This window comes from Coturnix japonica, chromosome 24 (assembly GCF_054131305.1).
Source record: "Coturnix japonica strain WE chromosome 24, WE-NBRP24, whole genome shotgun sequence".
NCBI classification, from domain to species: domain Eukaryota; kingdom Metazoa; phylum Chordata; class Aves; order Galliformes; family Phasianidae; genus Coturnix; species Coturnix japonica.
The window spans coordinates 5621146-5641208 of record NC_140686.1 but is presented as its reverse complement, the minus strand read 5'-3'; the positions used below and the strand labels follow the sequence as shown (position 1 = coordinate 5641208).

At 49.7% G+C, this 20063-nt stretch overlaps 3 long non-coding RNA genes across 3 annotated transcripts in view; 1 reads left to right on the top strand and 2 right to left on the bottom strand.

Annotated features, from left to right (window-relative positions):
* Positions 1–859: 859 nt before the first annotated feature.
* Positions 860–2359, bottom strand: LOC146757167 (uncharacterized). The gene is made up of 2 exons (XR_014937049.1): positions 1663–2359; positions 860–1227 (listed from the first exon to the last, which is right to left on the bottom strand). It is a non-coding gene; the product is annotated as an uncharacterized LOC146757167 (long non-coding RNA).
* Positions 2360–2428: 69 nt separating this feature from the next.
* Positions 2429–20063, top strand: part of LOC146757165 (uncharacterized) — a 28222-nt gene continuing 10587 nt past the window's right edge. Inside the window, exon 1 of the long non-coding RNA XR_014937053.1 lies at positions 2429–2666. This is a non-coding gene — a long non-coding RNA (uncharacterized LOC146757165). The remainder of the gene's footprint in view (positions 2667–20063) is intronic.
* LOC146757166 (uncharacterized) lies at positions 7430–14268 on the bottom strand. The gene is made up of 4 exons (XR_014937050.1): positions 14100–14268; positions 10653–10735; positions 10337–10463; positions 7430–8359 (listed from the first exon to the last, which is right to left on the bottom strand). It is a non-coding gene; the product is annotated as an uncharacterized LOC146757166 (long non-coding RNA).

Below are 20063 nucleotides of genomic sequence, written 5' to 3'. Positions count from 1 at the left end.
GGGGGTTCTATGGGGCTCAATGGGGCAGAGGGGTTATGGGGCTTCTATGGGGTTTCTATGGGGCTCTATGGGGGTCGGGGGGGCGTCTCTCGGTGGGGTGAGGGAGGTTATGGGGCTTCTATGGAGCTCTAGGGGGCGGGGGGGGCTTCTATGGGCAGGGCTTTTATCGGGCTCTATGGGGCGGGGTGGTTTTCTATGGGGAGAGGAGGGGCTTCTATGGGGCGGGGGTGGGTTACGGGGTGGGTAGGGTTATGGGGCTTCTATGGGGCAACGGGGAGCTTCTATCGGGCTCTATGGGGTGGGGGGGCAGCCAGATGTGGGGTGGGGGGAGTTATGGGGTGGGGGTTCTATGGGGCTCTATGGGGCGGGGAAACAGCCATATGTGGGGCAGGGGGCCTACGGGGGGGTTATGGGGCTTCTGTGGTGTTTCTATGGGGCTCTATGGGGCGGGGGGGGGGCTTCTGTGGGGCTCTATGGGGCGTGGGGGTTATGGGGCAGGGGGGTCATGGGGCTCTGTGGGGAGGGGGGGACTTCTGTGGGGCTCTATGGGGCAGGGGGCAGCCATATGTGGGGCAGGGGGGGCTTCTATGGGGTTGGGGGGGTTATGGGGTGCGAGAGTTATGGGGTTTCTGTGGGGCGGGGTGGCAGCCATATGTGGGGTGGAGGTGGGCTTATATGGGGCAGGGGGCCTTCTGTGGGGCAGGGGGAGCTTCTATGGAGTGGAGGGGTGGCCATATGTGGGGTGGGGGGAGTTATGGGGTGGGGGGGCATGTATGGGGCAGGGTGGCCTCCCCTCCGCTGCCGCTTCCCTCCCCCCATGCCCATTTAAGGCTGTCCACAGAAAAAGAAAAGAAAGAAATAAAAATCTTGTGTCCTTTACTCCCGTTATCCCACATGATGTTCTGATGTGGAATAGCAACACCAACCAAATTACCAAACCACAACAGTTTGGAAGCAGATTTAAACTGGTAGAAGTTGGAAGTGTCTGCATTTCCATTCTCGTTCCCTTGCTGGTCAGAGTTAGGGTGCCATGCATCCATTCCCCAGCTCTGGCTGTCTCCCGAACCATGAGAACAGCCTTTCCAAATTGTGAGAACAGCCTTTTCACAGAGCTGGAGTGGGTCCACGCTGAAGGACAAGACGCTTGCGGGCACGTAAGCTGAAGAACAGAATGCAGAGTCCACGGAAACTTGCCACCCATCAACGATAAGAAAGAAGAATGGACTCCTGTTGTAGAAGATGGGAGAGTGAAACAGATGCCTCAGCTCAACAAAACACCAGTACGAGCTGGTTTGGACTACCCCCCACTAAAAGGTTGGAAGTTCACAGCGGGGTAGACTACTAGCCTTCATCCAATGACCACCGGAGACCCCCACCCCATTTTTAGGACGCATGTTCAAGAGAGTCGGACAATATGTTCTCAGAATTCCAGGCCATTTCTGTGAAACGTAATGAATATGTAAATGTTCTGTCTGTAAATATGTACCTAGAGCTTTTCTTGGAGTGCGAGTCCTCTTGGAGGAGGAGATATCCCCCTCGCATCTGGCGCCATGACGAGCATAGCTGCTTTATAAGCTTACGTGGGTTATAGAGTTTGATTCCGCACGTCACTCCCTTCACTATTAAGAGGACAAAGAACTTCTGGCACAGAAAGATGCCCACCTGCAAGGCCCAAATGTCATGCTTCTTCCTTCCTCGCTCTGCTTGGTAAAACTCAGCGTGGGGCTCATTTGGAAGGAAGGTTTGGTGTTTGGATGTCTCGGGCAGTCGTCACCTAAAGCCTGGAGTGCCTGCGTCAACTGTGGCGGTGCAACTCCCGCACCCCACATTCTCCCCCTTCTCTCAGGCCTCTCGGTGCACCTCTTCTCCTCAGACAAGAAGTGGAGGCTCTCCCCTTCCCTCGTCCCTGCTCGCTTCTGGGTAGCACGGGGCGATGGATCAGAACATCAGGGGATGCCCCCGTTGCATCCGACTCCTGGCTTTGCGCCCCATTGCCCAGGAACAGCCTCTCCCGACAGGAAGGGCTGAGATGGCTGTGCTCGTGCGGCCCGGAGAAGGCTCTGGGGAGACCTGATGGCGACCTTCTCGTCCACACTGCTGATCGTGTGGTGCCGGAGCCGCACCACACGATCCGGGCCGGGGCCGGCTCAGGCTCTGCCTCCAGGCTTTTGGGGCCGGCCGGGTGACTCCGCAGCACAGCGAGACCGTGGAGCCGCCCGGGAGCCGCCTCTGGGTGCCGGCAGCGCCGCGAGCTCCTCCCCCGACAGCCCCTCCGTGCCCCCGCACCGAGGCCCGACCCCGTTCGCAGCACAGAGCCCGCTCCTCCCGGCCCCGCTCATGGCCGCCATGGCCCGGAAGTGCTCTCCGCCGCCTGCAGGAAGCACTTCCTGTCACTGGCACTGTCACTGTCACGTGGCTCAGGCCGGGCTGGGGCCTGGTGGGGGGGGGGCGGCTGCCGGAAAAGGACCCAAAATTCACGTCTCGTTCCGTGTCTTTCCTCTCGCTTTCCCTCCTTTACATTCCCCTTCCCTTCCTTCCTTCCTCGCCCTCGTCCCCTTCCCTTCACTACCTCCCTGTGTCCATTCCAGCGTCTGGCCACCCGTTCTGAGCAGTAATACTGACTTGCGGAATCAAACTCTATAATGCAGAGATGGGTTATAAAGCAGGTATGTTTATTCCAGCGTTGCGCAGCGCCGGGTGCAAGGGGGATAGCTCCTCCAAACTTGCACACCGTAAAAAGTGTGTTACAGATATAGGTTAAGCTAATACATAATCAATAGTCTCCTCCTCAGTTTGATTACATATTCATTACATTCCCTATGGCCCCGTTCCCCGCGACCCCATTCCCTCATTCCCCCTGACCCCATTCCCCGCGACCCTTGCCGATGTTTTGGGGTGAAATTCTTCTTCTGTTTTCTTCTTGGTGTTATCTGCTGTTATTGTTCTCCCATGTCGGCATCATCTTGCCCGGGGGGGGGGATCTAATCCTTCTTGTCAGAGGTCTCCGGACAGTTTCTTCTTATCTTTATTGCCCTCTTCTCTGGCTTTATTTTGACTAAGTGTCTGCAATTCCCCCTTTCCCTGCACTTTTAAATGTACAGTTACCCTTTGTCTTGGTTTCTGTGAAGTTCCCCTTTCCCTTTCTATAGCACAGTGTTACCTTACCACCATTTTGAGGCTTTGCTCACTCTTCACTCCCATTTTCCCCCTCTATCCCCCCAGTTCCCCCAGTTTCCCCCAAATTCCGCTGTCCCCCCATAGACCCCCAGTTTCCCCCCTTATCCCACTCTAACCCCCATAGACCCACATTTTCCCCCTCTATCCCCCCATAGACCCCCATTTTCCCCTTCTACCCTTTTCTACCTCCACACAGCCCCCCAGTTCCCCCTTTAACCCCCTCTATCTCCCCATAGATCCCCATTTTCCCCCACCATCCCACTGTACTCCCCCAAAGCCCCCCAGTTTCCCCCCATTCCCCTCTATCCCCCCATAGACCCCTATTTTCCCCCTCCATCCCCCTGTACACCCCACAGCCCCCCAGTTTCCCCCCATTCCCCTCTATCCCCCCATAGACCCCCATTTTCCCCCTCTAACCCCCCATAGCCCCCCAGTTTCCCCCAATTCCTCTCTATCCCCCCATAGACCCGCATTTTCCCCCACTAACCCTCCATAGCCCCCCAGTTTCCCCCCATTCCCCTCTAACCCCCCATAGCCTCCCATTTTCCCCCTCTGTCCCCCCATAGACCCTCGTTTTCCCCCTCTATCCCCCCATAGACCCCCGTTTTCGCCCTCTAACCCCCCATAGGTGGTGAGGGGGGGGTTGTTTTAAGGGGGTGGGGGGGTGGTTATTTTAAGGGGGTGGGTGTTTTAAGGGGGGAGTTTAAGGGGGTGGGGGGTTGTTTTTAAGGGGGTGGAAGTGGGGTTGTTTTAAGGGGGTGGGGGGGTGTTTTAGGGGGGGGGGTTAAGGGGGTGGGGGGTTGTTTTAAGGGGATGGGAGGGTGTTTTAAGGGGGGGGGGTTAAGGGGGTGGGGGGGTTGTTTTAAGGGGAGGAGGGTTAGGGGGTGGGGGGAGATTAATCCTGGACACTACGAAGTATTACTGGTCAGAAAGGGTGGCCAGACGCTGGAATGGACACAGGGAGGTGGTGAAGGGAAGGGGACGAGGTGTGTTTTATGTGTATTGCTCTATTGAACAAGGACATGAACAGGGATCAGCAGCACTGGATGGTAAAATACTGTATGAAGTTAATTGTGGAAATTTCCTTGTATTGTAATTTCCAGTACTCAGGAAACTATAACAATATCTCTGTAAGTCAAATACTTTTATAAAATGACTCAAAGAGATGCTCGTCCTGTCGTTATTGGTTTGGTGTTACGAAGCACAAGTGTAGAAATGAAGGATTGAACTGCTGCTGGGGGTTGCAGGTAGGAAATGTAGCATTTTGACTCTTCGTTAGTAAATCTTTGAGGTTGCATTTGACCTGCTGTTGCAATGTCTGCTGCTTGCTCTTCATGCAGCTAGTCCATGTATTTGTTTATGTAGTCAGTGCTAGGGTTTGATTTAGACAGCTCCGTCATCTTTTCAAGAGCTGCACCATGGTCGGCTGTGGAGAGAGGGTGAGTGGGAGGGGACACCTGTGTCCCACAGTGGCTCCTCCAGTCAGTGAAGGTCCTGCAATTGGTCTCTTCAGCTAATAGGGAGCTTTCCTCAGCTACCGTGTGTTTGGAGAGAGGAAGAGCAGACCCAGGACCTTCAGCTGTGAGACTCTTCAGACGGACCTTGTGGAGACATCTGTAGGTGTAGTCTGGGATGGAACAGCTCCTGTTTGGCTCTTGTTACCCACGTGCAGCATGTGGTTATTGAGCTTATAAGGGAGCAACATAGGAAAGAATCCTGTACTCATTTACTACCTAATGCTAAGTCATTCCTCCTCACGGGGAAGTGACTAAGCATTGGTCCTGGGTGCTAGGAGAGGAATGTCAGATCTGAAACCAGTGTGAATGATGGACAGCCTTGTTAAACACAGGGCTGCTCTGCAGTGCAGAGGTGCTTGTGAGTTCAGAAGATACCTGCTGAAGGAGAACTGCTTTGCTGTTGGATGTCATCAAGCTGCAATCTGCCCGGGAAACAGCAAAACAGGCAGAGGTGTGTGCTCCAGACTGTGCCAGCCTTTGATTCAGTTCCTGAGGTGAGCTGTGCTTTGCTCGCTGCAAATTCCAACTATATTTGTAGGAATTATTATTATGAATAACACAGTGGTGGTGTTTGAGTCGCAGACAGATGCAGCAGAGCCTTTGCTCTGATCTTTTCAGGAACTCAAGCAGCTTTTTGCCATCCCCACCTGGAGCCATTGAAGCGTGCAGCCAGGAGCTGGACTCAGTGGTCCTCGCAGGGACCCTCCAGCTCAGGAATTCTATCATTTTACAATCACTGAGCTTAGCAGACATGCAAAGAGTGTGGGTGTGACAGCAAGCAATTAGCATGGCCAGCATCAGGAACCCATGGTTTTGAGCTTAGGGCTGGTTTAGGTTTGCCAAGCGGGGGGACTAATGCTGGGATCCTTCTCTCCGGCCTGGAGGCTCTCACACAGCAGCATGGTTCTGTGTTTGGCAGGTGGGTTGGACCCAGGCTGTGCAGGAATCAACTGGGCTCTGCTTCAGCTGCAGTCTGAGGGCCTTTGGCTGCAGCCAGCTGCTGTTCACACAGGGTACAGAAAGCTCCAGAGCCACACAAGGGCCTTCAGGCTCCGAGTGAAACCCCACAAGCTGAGGGGAAGGAAGTGAACATCACCAGAGGTGGGGACTGCACAGCACTGATGTGTGGTGATAGATTGGGGTGGGCGGTGAAGTTGGGAGACCAAGAATGAAAGATGGGAAAAGCAGCTGAATTTAAAGGAAGAGATGTGAAACCAACAGGATCATCACCCTGTAATTGCCAGCCCAAACAAGGGACATTTTGACCAGCGACTGCTCTGATCCACTTAACAAAAGCCACAAAACCACTCCATAAACTTAGAAGAACTGCTCAAAGCCACAAGCTACAGGTTCTGGAGGAGAGCAGGACCTTTGCCCTGCAGTCAGCAGCAGTTTCAGACACACCAAAGGTGACACTGGTTTGCTTCCGTATCTCTTGTGGGACGGCCCCAGCCAAATCATCCCTTCTGGTCTGAAGATGAGGAGGGTCAGATCCTTTCAGAGCACCAAACCCGGCAGCCAACCTCATCACCAAACAAGCAGCCAGGATCCAAACGCCAGCACTCTCCATTCATCATCCCACTTCCTTGCTGCAGTCAGTCCAATGCTTCATGAGATTCAGAAGCAAACAAAATCAATACAGTCATCTTGATCCCTGCAGGAACACGCTGTGAGCAACAGAACACCTTCCTGGAAGAACTACCTCCATGAACAGAGGCAGCGACCACCTCCTCCCCTCCTACAGCCTCATTGCTTTCTACTTAAGTATCACCACACGGAGCCTTGACACTCCCTGGCACCCAGACACCAAAGGGCTCTTTTCATGTTTTTTACACCAGGCTGGGAAAGAATCTTGGCTTCAAAACTTCCAGAGCAGCAAGAAGGAAGTATTGGTTCTCTTCACAGACAGCCTTGGCTCTTCCGCTGCTGCCAGTGGGGAACATCAGCAGAGAGCATCTCTAAAGCAGAGAGAAGCACATGTATGAGAATGAAAGTCAATTAGGTCTAAGCAGGATTAATAGGGATTTAATTGAACTATGTGAACTGGAACTCGGGTCACGAGCTGCTTATTAACCTGCCTCAAGGGATCATGCAGCTTGCACTGGAAGAGCACAAGGATGCACTGTGAGCGGGACAGCATGTGGTCAGAGAGGGAGACCTGCTTGAACAGTCAAAAATGGAAGAGAAAAACTGCTTGAGATAGATGCCTGGGAATTTGAGGACTTACCGCACAGTCTTTCCTTCCTTTCCTCTTCTGGGGAGGGAACCAAGTAACACCAGCCAGAGCTCACCCAGCTCACCGCTCCTCCTGCAGTCCAAGTGGCTGCCAGGCAGCTCCCTGCTACAGCTACACTTGCCATGGGGCCTACAGAAATCCCCATTATCAATTGACTGAATCCCCATCTAATCCCCCGATCCTATTAACAAACACTGCCTTTATTTTGCTACCTCCGTGGGGGCTCTTGGAGCCAACATCCCTCATGAGAGGCAAATTAATTAAGACATTGCACTGTTTCCTCTTTCCAGGAAGGTGGAGGTGTTCTGGCAGACATTTTGCTGCTTCCAAGTCAAGCACAGACTCACGCATGCCTGAAAGTTTGAGCCAACCACCCTCACACAGATCGAAGGAGCTGAAAGGCCTCCCCTAAACGCGTCACTCTCGTGAACAGGCCATGGATGTCCCTGTGTTTCTACAGAGCTCAAGAAGCTTTCATAGTAAACAGAAAGAGGCAGCATGACTTTTAAAAAGTTACTTTTGTTTTAATTTGAAACAAAGATTATATGTAATTGGTGTCAGATATTTTTGTCATGTTTCTTTGTCCTGAGATCTCCAAGCAACTTCGGAGTGCTTTTGTCTCGCATGCTTTGTTCTGTTCTCCTCATGCTGCCCACCTGACTCATCCACCAACAGCAAGGGAGAGAAGCAAATGCGGTCCTTCTCACACTGATGGTTCCAGCAAATGTGCTGCTAGTCTTCTGGTAGAGAACAGACACAGCACAGCACTGCTGCTGGACCTGGGCTCACAATGCATTTGTCAATTGAGGATGACAGTCTGTGTATGCAAAAGGATGGCAGACTTGCAGCCCCACCACAGAACCCTTTTCTTCAAAGCCACTGTAAGCTCTGGGGCACCTAACACATCAGGTTCTCCTCCCGTTGACTCATTTGTGATCAAACAAAGCAAGCAGTGAGCTGGCATCAGGAAGCTCCAGATCCCTTACAGAGACTCTGTGGCTACGACACCACCTCTCTCCAGACCCTTCTAGCCATATTTCAGGCTAACACTAGACCGTCCCTGGCCCTGAAGAGACAGAGCCTAAAGGAATGCAGTGTCTTCAGCTCTTGCCATATATCAAGTCCCAAATAGGTGAAGTCCTCTTTGCTGCTAATTCATTGGAAGCCCTTCCCTTCCAGCTTCCTTAGTTCCAATCCGCAGTCCGCGAAAGGGAAATCACAGCCATGCCTGAAAAACAGACCACGCAGTCCGTTGCCTTTGGTGCACTTCTGAGGAAGCATTCCAGGCGATTCTGCTGTCCTTTGTGCCTTCCTGCTCAAGCCCTTATCGCTTCTTTTTGCTTTCCTTGGCTTTCTTGCTCAGCTGAGCAGCACTTGCCTTGGGTTTCTTCACCATCTCCCAGGTCTTAGACTCAAAGCCCTCCAAGTCCTACAAGAATCAATTGGGAAACAGTCAGGGAGCTTTCTAACAACGTGCTGATGCCCAGCTCATTTCGGGCATTTATGTGAAAGCAAAAGTACGTAAGTGCTGGGTATCTCCGCTGGAATGCATCTACATCAGGCTGAGCCTACATTTAGTAAGACTTGAGCAGCACCATCCCTGCTTCCTCTGCATGTGTTTCTGGATGAGTGTGAATCCACACACAGCCTGTTACCACAGAGGTTGTTATAAGCTTAAGTGCCTAAATCAGGCTTTGTAGAGAAAAAACACCCCCATTTTAACAGCAGGACAAAAACCAACACTAAACAACAATTACTCACACCAGAAAAAGATATCACAGAATCACCAGCATGTATTGAACCACTGAAAAGGTATTTCTGCTAAATTTTCATCCTTATCACGTGCGAGACAAAAGGTAAGCCTCAAAACAGCAGTCAGAATGTCACAGTCAGAGCCTTTACACCAAGACCAAAATCCAGGCAGGGCACCGAAGGCAAAGCTTTCTTCACCTGGACTAACAAGGAATCCTAAGCTATAAAGCTTGTTTCCTTCAGGGCAGATGACAGATCATATTTCAGCCATGGGAAATAAAGTCTAGTTATCTGGTAGAGACACGAGGGAACAGTGCCAGTCTCATTGGAGAAAGCGCACACACACAGATTGCCTCCTTTCATTAAATGCATTTGAGTCTAAATATTGCTTTAGCATCTTGGGTTCTAGCAGTCAGAGCTTGCCAACTGGAAAAGGACACACAGAAAACAGCAGAGCAAGATGTGCTGGCTTCAAGCTTCCAACACAGAGCACCAGATAATAGAGGGGCAGACACGCATCTGACAGTATCCTTTAATCAAAGAGTCCTGTTCAATCATCTCTAAAGTCAATGGGCTATTACGGTTCACATCTGTGTGGCTTCCCAAGGAAAGTGAGTTGGCTGCCTTTCCAAAGGCTGTAATCAGTGCATGGGGAGCTGCGAGGCTCTGCAGAAACAGAGCAACAAGCAGCTATTACTCAGGTTTGTAGATTGGTGCTGCTGAGAAGTGAACACTGATGCCTTCTGCTGTTCAAACCAAGGTAGTCTCCAAAGCCTGAAGCCTCTAAAACTAAGAAGCTCATCTGTACGTGAACCTAAGCATCATTCCTAAGAAATGGAGAGTGTCTCTTCTGTTTATTGTCATGTGAATTAATCACATGCACAGGAAATCATGGGGACAGTGCATATACGGAGAAAATAAGAAATAGAGCATACAAACAACCTAAACACAAACAAGTTTGTCAGTTCTATCGCATTAATAGGACGAATGAGGGCCAGAAACTACACATCAAACAAAGCAGTCATCATTCTCAAATGATGGGGGCTGGAAGTGGAGCTTCAGGGAGAGAAACAGGGAACAAGAGAGCATTTCCCTCATGCTGGCACAGTGCCTGTTCAACAGTTCCACTCTGTGCCCCTCCCCAAGGAGAAACCACCATTTAGGTCTAAATGACACTGTGCCTACAGCTTCCCTTGGAGCAAAGAATGTTTTGACATCTCTGAACATTGTGAAGGGATATTTTTTCTTTCAAATTAACTTTACAACAGCTTATTTGTTTTCTTACAGTCTACCAGTGGTCAAGGCATCAAGATGTTGATGGCAATTGCATGGAAAATCCTCAATTCCATAGCAGTAACCAGGGATTCATCTGTGAGCTGGAGCTGGTGGCACCAAGCAACACACAACACAAGGGATGGTTTTCTCCCTCCTGGCTGATGCCTGCTTGCCAGCACTGACTCTGTGGCTTTGATCAGAGTGCCGTGCATACTAATCCCTTCTGAAACTCATGCTTTTCAGTATCTCCTTTCTTGCTGGCACTGTGGTGTGAGTCAATATGTAGCTGCATGGTGTTTATTCAAGGCCCGGCTTGCAGAGGCTCATTCTGCACAGCCAAAGGTGCCCTAACGAGGAGGAAAGGCAGACAAGCTCTCACCCAGCGAGGCCACACACTGGTATGTCTCCAACATCACGTCCCGGTAGAGCTCTCGTTGCACAGGGTCCAGCAGCGCCCACTCCTCCCTGCTGAAATACACGGCCACCTCCTCAAAGCTCACGGGCTCCTGCAAGCAAAGAGGCTCCTTGCTGGGAACAGCCAAGGCCCAGGCAAGCAGCTCGCACAGGACAGAACCTCACACCCCAGCTGCTTTTCTGTCCCCAGCACACACACGCTGGCTGAGGGCACCTCCCTCTACCCCTGCATTCACATCCCTGGCCCCTTGGCCTCTCCTGCCTGCTTCCCCAACCCCTACCTCAACTGGATGTGCTGCGGCCATTTGCTGCTCTCCTGCAGGCTGGGATGATCACGGCTGGAAGGCAGAAGTTGAACTGGAGCCTGCAGAGAGAAGAGAAATGGCAGGGGAGCTGTGAGGGAATGCAGCAGTCCCAGTTCCAGCTCAGCCCTTCTGCAGGGCACTGCCCAGCCTTGCAGAGGAAGACAATGAGCTGCAGCACAGGAAACAGTCTGGCTCAAAGAGATGAACCGTCACAAAGCTGTCTCAGACTGGGAGGCTGAAACAACTGGTAGCTGACACTTAGTTCAACAGCTGAGACTGAGAGGGGACTTAAGACAAAGCACGGCAAGGAGGCAGTCATCTTACCCCAAAAGAGGGAGCAGCCCAAGTGCCCCTCCAGCTCTGCTGCACAGCAGCGGGCTGCACCACAGGACCTGCCCTCGAGCAGGGCTGTTTCTGCAGCTCACACCTGCACAGAGATCCCTTGCAGCTTGACATCAAGACTCCTTCTCAATACAGATCTTCTGTAAGACACCCATGGTTACTTTGGAGCTTTCATGTATTCTCTAAGGTTCTGTCTTAGAGGGACTGTGCACGTATGATTCCTTCCACACAAAGCCTTGACCAAGCTTGGGACTAGGAGAGGATCCAGCCACATCCTAGCTCCTTACCTCTGTGGTCTGAAGACATGAGAAAAAAAGGGGAACTACTCTGAGCCTCGTGACTCAATGGGAGGGCCTCCTGTAGGTGTGTGCGTAACCCTACCCTCCATGCAGTAAATAACCAAGTGTATCCAGCCACCTCCGATCCTGCTGTGTCACTGTTAAATCACTACAGCATATCCCTATTATATCAACAAATATAGTCCTGCTTCTCCCTTAGGAGTGTATGCTGTGTTTGGATCCACTTGTGACCAATGGGCAAAGTCTGCAGGATGGCAAGAAGGGAAACAAACCGATGACAAGAGACATGAAGCACGTCCCAAATTCTTCTGTGAATGTTCTCGTGGCGACTTGTTGGAAGTAACCGCGGGAGACAAGTCTCATACTATCATGGTCAACAAGCCTCGTTTATTAGGTGTTACAGCATCTTATTTATACAATCAGTAATAAGTTCATGCATATTGCAAAAGTTAAGCTCAGGATTGGTGAATTAGACATTACTTCATCTGACCTTTGTGGTTAGTCTTATAGATACTTTTTCTTTGCAGCTTTGTCTACACCTTGCTACACATCTTGCTTTTCCCTTAGGCCGTCCTTGCTTCTAGATACATATTTCATCTTTAGCTACATACCCTGTCTTTTCACATACTGATTTCCCCACAGCTGCTTAGCTCGTGACCGTCCCTAGGATAAACCGTCTTTGTCTTTAATCACATTCATTCTTTTACAATTTAACTAGAGGAATCTCTTCATGTCCTTTCTCATGAAGCCATTCTGCATAAACACTCTCCACAGCGACTGCTGTAGTTGAGCAGAAAGCAGAGGTCACTGGGGGCAGTAATAGGATGCAAAATGGGAAAGGTGTTATCAGCATCGTGTCGGGTTTGGAAGTGACATATGAAGCAAAAGAGAACTGCACCGGTCCTCCCAGAATCAAAAGCGACTGATATTCCACAATATTTCTGCTGCACTACGTGGTGCAAGTTGTGCAGGTAATGCTTATTCACACAATAAACGAAGACCTCCCCGAGTCGCCTACAATCCTTTAGGCCACACATCCTCCACCTGTAGGGTTTGGCTCCAAACAGATGCAAAACTGCACCCATAGCACTAATTAAAGGCACTGCCTCTACACAGTTAAGGCAAACAGAGGCAGCAGAATGACGGCTTATTGCCTGCCCTAACAGAAATACTGTTAGAAAATGGTATGGCCATCCAACCATCCAGCAGGAGGTGCAGAAAAGCACCTGGTTCATGGAAGAACACCGTGAATGCAGCCCCCAACACTCAAACACAGCAAGCCTGCTGGAGCACCACCTCCACAGATCCGTGAGGGAACACCTGGTGGCAAATGGATTAAATCCTCTGGCAGATGTCCGTACATCCTCTCAGGAGTGGAAGTAGCCCTGGGCTTGCTGAAATCAAGCAAGCCCTCAGAAAAGGGTTGGGAAAAGTACTCTGTAAAGGTGACTGATGTAGTTCTCAAAACCACCTACTGCTGATGTTACCTAAAAGTGGTGATGGCTCACATTCCTCGGGTAAGGAAGTGCAAAACGGCGAGGAGTCAACTGGATGGTTCACACTTCTCAAATAAATAGGATGGCTTACTTAAACACAACAATAAATCAACAAAACATCCAACCACATGGAGATTATTTTTCCATCTCCTGAGAAGAGAGAGTATCTGACAGCACTGCAGCCAAACCAGCCTGTGACGGTCACAGCCACCACCAGCCGATGCTGTGCTGGGAATTTTAACTGAACCGTGAAGGCAACTTATCGAATAACAGCAGTGCTAAACAGAACAATTAAGGCAATAAACAACCACGTGGTTACAACAGCCTTGTTAAGCAGTTGTTAGAGCACTCCAGGACACCTGCATGATATCAATAAATTCATTCCTCCCTCCCTCTTCAGCCGAGCACGCAGACTGCGCTCACTGCCAGGGGACGCTCTCAGCACCGCGTGCCCTTTGCAGAAGGCACCTGGGCTGTGCTTTACTGACCTGCTGCTGCTCGGCCGTGTTCTCAACGCGTGCTCCAGTCAGCCCACAGGCTGCCAGCTTCTCATCGTCTGTTCCAGAGCCCAGTGCCGGAGCTGCTGCAGATGCTGAACGTGCTCAGGGCCCGCAGCTGTGTGCTCAAGGCATCTGCAGCTGCCGGGACAGCCTGAACAAAAGCCTTGCCAGGGGTTTGCACAACCCCAGCTGAGCCATCAGGCAAGCGCTCAGCAAACAAAAGGTAACGCCATTTCAAGGGTCGCCAGAGGCACGTGTTGCCCGCAGGGTCCCCGAAGAGAAGCTGGGGGCTGCCGGGGAGGAGGAGCAGGGCGAGTGCAAATTTCCACTTGGAGGCTTCACATTAAGACACTCCAAAGGAGGCATCGGGGGGTTTAAAGCTTCCGTCAATCCACGCGTGCACAGCTGCAGAGCGAGGCCGTCTCGTGTCTCCCGTGGCCCAGAGGAAGAACTGCAGCCCCAGCTGCGCTGTGTTACAGAGATCCAACCGGGCTGCAGAGCACGCTGACCTCCTCTGCTCCCTTCCTCACTGTCCCAGCTCCCAGCCCGTTCCCGTGCCCCTCGGAGCCCAGCCCGGGCTGCATGAACTGCCGCCCTGGTTGCAGCCCGTCTGGGCCAGCAAACCTGCTGCGCTGAGCGGGAGCTGGAGCCGGGACCAGGGTCCCGCCTGGGGTACGGCAGTGCGGGTTCCGCCCCGTCCGGGGCCGCTCCCCGCTCCTCTCCCGGTGCTGCTGGCAGGGGGCAGGAAGCGTGCGCTCCTCTGCACGAGCCACGAAGGGCACCTACCTTGGGTGCGGAGCAGGCTGCTCCCAGCTCTGGTGCAGGTAGCCGGGCTCCTCGGAGTCGCGTAGAGCAGAGGACGCCGAGTGCCCTCAGCCCCGAGCTGGCCGCAGGACGGCCTTGGTGCACCTCCTGCCACCGCGGTGCTGCCCGGATGGCTTCCAGCCAGGCTCTCGCCTCTTCCGCACAGGCTCAGGAAGGCAGGAATTCCCACAACGATCACGCCCAGAGCTCGTTTTCATGGCACATCTGCCCCCGGGGGATGGCGATGGGAAGGGGTGCGGGGGAGGAGGGAGGGAGGGAGGAATGGGGGCTGTGTTTTGTTACGCTAATGAAGCATCGCTTTCTGCCGGCTCTCTTTGCTTCCTTCGGTGGGGACATTCGCACACCCTTGTCATCAGGCATCCCTCCCTTGCTGTCCTGGCGTTCCTTTCACTCCTCTCCCCCACGAGTATGTCCCAGCAAGAGGCAATCTCCGGTACAGCACCAGAGGACATTCTGTGTTGAACAGAACTCTTGCAATGGAACCGAGCTGTGGCTAGGAGCTTTACCCAGAAGCTGCTGTAAGAATACGACTTTCCCCAGATCCTTGTCTAAGGGTCCTAATAAGTCTTCTGTGCAGCGATACCTTGCGGTTCTGTGTGGGTTTGTGGTCCGTATTGTGGGAATCAAATGTTGTTTCTGCATTTAGAATAAGATAAGAATATTTTATTTCAAGGTCTCATTATGTAAGTGAAGCAGTTTGTAGTTATTAGGTAGAAGTTATTACGTACAAAGACTGCAGCTCCTGTCTGTCCAGCTGTCTGAAATAGAACTAACAATATGCCTGTATAAACTAGCAACAATGTATGTTTTAGTGTTTTGTTGTACGCATTGTAAAAATATGCAAGTCCTGACATACCTTAGGATGTGCCTGAAGAGATATCGGGAAGGACTGGAATCACCCCTTCCCCGGGCTCTTTGTTTAACAAAGGCCTCTAGGACAGAATGGAAGAAGCTTTGAAGGCAATCAACATATCAATACGATAAGAGTACCGAGACATCTTGGAGACAGAAACAGCAGGACGGCGACTGACAAGATAGCAAGTGAACTAACAAATTTAACAAATGCAAACCTCGGGTAAAATTGTAATACCCAACCAAAGGGGAGATGGGAGGGGAAAACATCTGGGAGAAAAGGTATAAAAACTGTAACATCATGTCCATAAGTGCGCTTCTGCAATCAGGGCGCCCGCCATTGCAATCGCGAATAAAAACTGCTTTTTATCAGAGATACCGTCCTGACCAAAATTTATTGAGGATATTTCCAACAATTTGGGGGCTCGTCCGGGAGTCATTATCGCTTCTTGGGGTGTCCCCCACTGCACTGGACAGGATAAGTGCACTCCGCTGATTTTAGCGGTCCTGTCTGGGTGGTGAGGTGACTTCTCAGGACAGCCGATGGGAAACCGAGATTGTTACATAAAGGACGGACTCTGTGAAAGCCAAGGGGCTAGGCAGGCACAGGTGTTAACCCTTGCAGACCTGGAAAAATTCGTGCACGGATCAAGGTAAGGGAATTTAATTCTTATCTTGGGTTGAGACTCTTGAGTGTGTGTGGCTGAGACGCACTTCTAGTGCGAAGTGAGTGCGGAGTCCCAATCCGCGGTTCCGTTGTCCCGCGAGGGGCACGGCCGGAGACGGACGAAGCGGCTGCGGTGCTGAAAGCGAGAGTCTCGGGAGGGAGCTGTTGGTGTACGGTACCCTGCGCACTTGACGAAGTGCCAGCAGTACACCCCTATTTAATCCCAGAGACGGAGCAGGTGCTCCCGAGGGATTGGGCCCAAAAATCCGAGAATCGGAGTGTGGTGACATGTGAGCTGGGTAGTTCACAGTAGCACTCCGGAGGGATGGGTAATAGGAGCTCCGTATAACAGGGTAAAAGGGTCCCTAACACTGTGCCCAAAGATAGCCCCTTGGGAAAGATACTACAGAATTGAAAAAAAAAAAAAAAATGATCCCAAAACCATGGACAAGGATAGGGAAAAGATGTTTAAAATATTGTGCACAGATGTGGCCTAGAGAGCCACTACAGGGAAAATCAATATTTTGGCCAAAATATGGATCTGATAAAGGTTGGGTCTGTCAGATCTTGAATTTATGTGTAAAGAACAAAACCCCTTTTCAAAGAAAGAATCAGAATATGCTGCCTGCGGGGCGAGTGCGGAGTCCCGACCCGCGGTTCCGTCCTCCCACGAGGGAAACGGCCGGGGACGGACGATGCGAAAGGCCTCTATGTTCTACATGTTACGATGTTTTTGTATTTGTTACGTTGTTTTTGTCTTATTAATTGTTGTTAGTATTGTGGCAATTGTAACACACATATTAGTGAAGTGCATATGGAGTCGGGTGGGGGAAAAAGCCCACAAAAGGCAAACCACAATTAGTATCGAGAACCTGTTGCTTTTGTTGTAGAAAATACCGCGGTTTAAATGTGATAATGATCCAGATTAGAGAAACAATAGGGTTGTGTTACCTCCGCTTTAACATGTTAACTTTACGAAATTTGTTTTTGAACCATTGTTCCCCCTCCTCGTGTGTGTATGAACATAAGGGAAAGAGATACCTTAGAAAATCTCTTAGGATGTATATTGGCATATTGGAGGGATATTGCTGGGGAACCGGGAGGGACTCTAAGCAAGAACACCCTCATCAAATAATGTAATAATTGGTGGTTAGTGTCTAAGTTGGGGGACGGGTTAAAATGATTCCAAGACCAGGAAAAAGGATAGGGATAAAGATGAAATTGGGAATCAAGAAAAAAAAAAAAAAAAAAAAAAAAGAAATAAGGCCATAAAGATAAGGGTGGAACAGCCCAAGGAATTGAATGATATGGATTGCTAAGGGAAAGTTATATGGTATTAAGGGTGTTTGTGGAAACTGAAAAATTGTACTGTTTGATATGTGGGTTTTGAAGGGAATGGGACAAAGTGCTTTGATGGTATAAGGAAGTGTAATTGCTATTGGTATACAGAAGTATAATTGAGGGTGTGTCAAAGTGTAACTGAAGGTACAAATAGCGAAATCGTGTACAAAGGAAAAAGGGTTAAAGAGAAAGTGAGTTTATCTGTGCTGGTATGAGAGCAACCCCCTGTATTATTCCCCCCCCCCCTTTTTGCAAGAACTCTTGGAGTGAGAGAGAGCCGGGTACAGAAACTGTTGCTGTAAGCAGCAAAGGGGGGAGGTGGGGAGGAGGGGGCAATGGAAGTGAGAATAGCCTTCATGTGCAGAGATGTAGGAAACCTGAAATCCCAGTGTTAGCACTGGACACCTCTGGAGAGAAGGAGATGAAACTGAAGTAGGATGTTAGTAGTTTATGTAATGATGAGGGTTTGGAAAGTGAGAGTTTGGGACAGACACAGGCTGGAGGAGGAAGGACTGGCAAGGTATAACAGGGATGTCAAGACTGAAAAGAGGTTGACGATATGAAAACAGAACAAAACTGATTGACAAACAGATAGTAAGGGAATTGGTGATAATAACAGCTGTTACTGTTGTGGTGCCAGAATAGGGCCGTAGGACCCAGAGATCCCCTCAGAGAGAGGTGGGGGGAGTGGGGGCTTGAAGTGCCCAGGGAGGGCTCCGCCCCACCGGAAGGAAAGCAGTGTGCAAACTGCAACGGGAAATTGCACCTAGGGAAGCAGGATAAAGAGATTTATTTTCTGGTGGATATGGGTGCTTCTTACTACTCATAGATGGTTTTGTAACAGTAATAGAAGCTACTGCCCAACAAGAAAAGGTTTACGTTTTTTTTTGGATTAATTAAATATAAACTAAGTAGGAATACAGAAATTCTTGTACCTGCCAGGTAACAAGCAACCTTGCCAGGTTGCTCTGGCAAGAAATTTAATAAAACTGGAGCTAAGGGTCCAACAATATTGACTGATTAAAAACTGTAAGTCTGACTTTAGCACAAATGGGGAAAAACAATGTTGTACCCCAGGAGTCACAGCAATATCAAATATGATGCACTTAGGGGTGTGGGCATCAGGGCCACACATGAAGCCCTGAATAGAAGTTAAAAGCAAGAGATTGCCCAGTCAGGGTAAAGCGGTGCCCTATAAGGATATGTAACTGTAGAAGGATAGAAGAAATAATAGATAACTTTTTGGAGTTTGGACTCCAATTTTGCAAAATTTTCTGATAGAAAGTACAATTGTTTGGTACAAGACTTGAGGGCAAGTAATAGAATTGTTGAATGCATACACTCAGTGGTGGCAAATCCATGCACTTTATTAACCCAGTTAAGGAATAAATAGGTGGTGTTTACTTTCTGGATTTGAAGGATGTTTCTTCTGCCTGCTTTGGCCAATACGGGGAGAAGAGACTCAGTTAACCAGGACAGTGTTACCCAGGGTTGTGAGAACAGCTTAATGATTTTTGAGAACTGGTCAGCTCTGAGCCTGAGATCTGGGATCCTCCATCCCAGGGTGGAACTTTACTGCAGCACGTGGATGCCACGGCAACAAAAGAGAACTGTATAATGGACTGTGAGTTTGCTGAGTTTCTTGGTTTACAGAAAAGCACAAATAACTCTAACAGCAAGTGACATATTTGGGAGATTACAGCTGGACTTTGGACCTTAAGGACTGCCAGGAAAGAAGCCATCTGCCAAACCCCTGAGCCACAAACTGCCAAGGAGCTCCATACGTTCCCAGGAATGACAGGATGATGCTGACTGTAGATACACAGCTATGGACTGATCGTAAAGCTCCAAACAACTTGATAAAGTGAGTAAGGGATGGCCAGGGTGCCTGAGGGCGGTGGCTGCACTGGTGCTCAATATTCTAGAAGCCTGTAAATCTACATTGGGCCAAAATATATCACTTTTAATATCTCATGCAGTGTTTATTGTATTGGAGGCAAAAGGGGGACATTGGATCTCACCCCAAAGATTCCCAAAAATACCAGGCCATCCTGATAGAGCAGGATGATGTAGAAATGATTGTAACTAATATTGTCAACCCAGTATCTTTCCTTAGCGGAACTCCTGAGAACCAGTATCTCCTGACTGCTTTGAAACAACTGAAGCTGCACATTGCAGCTGGTCAGTTGGACCTGAAGAACAAGCCCTTAGAAGATGCAAAAGATGCCTGCTTTACCAACAGCTACAAGGGGACTGTAAGGCAGGTTATGCAATAACTGCTACTGACCAGGACCCAGGGACTATTTTTCCAGTTCACCCATTCCAAGCCGGGGACTGGATCCTGATCCAGATGGAGAAGGAGACAAAGCTGCAGCCTGACTGGGAAGGACCATTCCAAGTACTTCTAATGACTGAAACAGCTGTGAGGACAGACGAGAAAGGATGGACTCACTACACACTGGTAAAGGCATCCACTAGCCCTGAGGTGTGGGAACTGTTGCCACAGAAAAACCTTTAAAAGATAAGAATTAGAAGGAAATCATGAAAAGTTTTTTTTTATATGCATATATTTTTAATTATTATTTTAACTAACCTTTAACTTTTCCTCAAATAGGTGAATAAATTATATACGTAAGTGGGAGAATATTATAACCTATATAGAACTAATGCTCAGAAAAAGTTTTCCATGTTGTAACAAAAAGTTTTTACTGCTGTAACAGAGTGTATCCCATTCGTTATCCTGATATATATTCGTTATCCTGTTCTGGAAAATGTAAAATTTGGCAATAATGCAGGGGAGGGACCAACTGGTAGTTTTTGATATGAATAAGGGACTCTCTTGTAGTGTATGGAATAATGTATGGTGGGCAACTATCTATTGAGGCTGGACATATACACCTGGAATATTTGATACTTCATGAGCACGTAAGGGAGTTGTCCAGTGAGATTGCAAACCGTTGTAGTGTAACCCGGTAAAAATAACAATTAACAAGACTGATAGCATTATTAATACCACTTTTGGTCTTGGGGTAGATATGCATGGAAAGGATTCAACAGCGAGATTC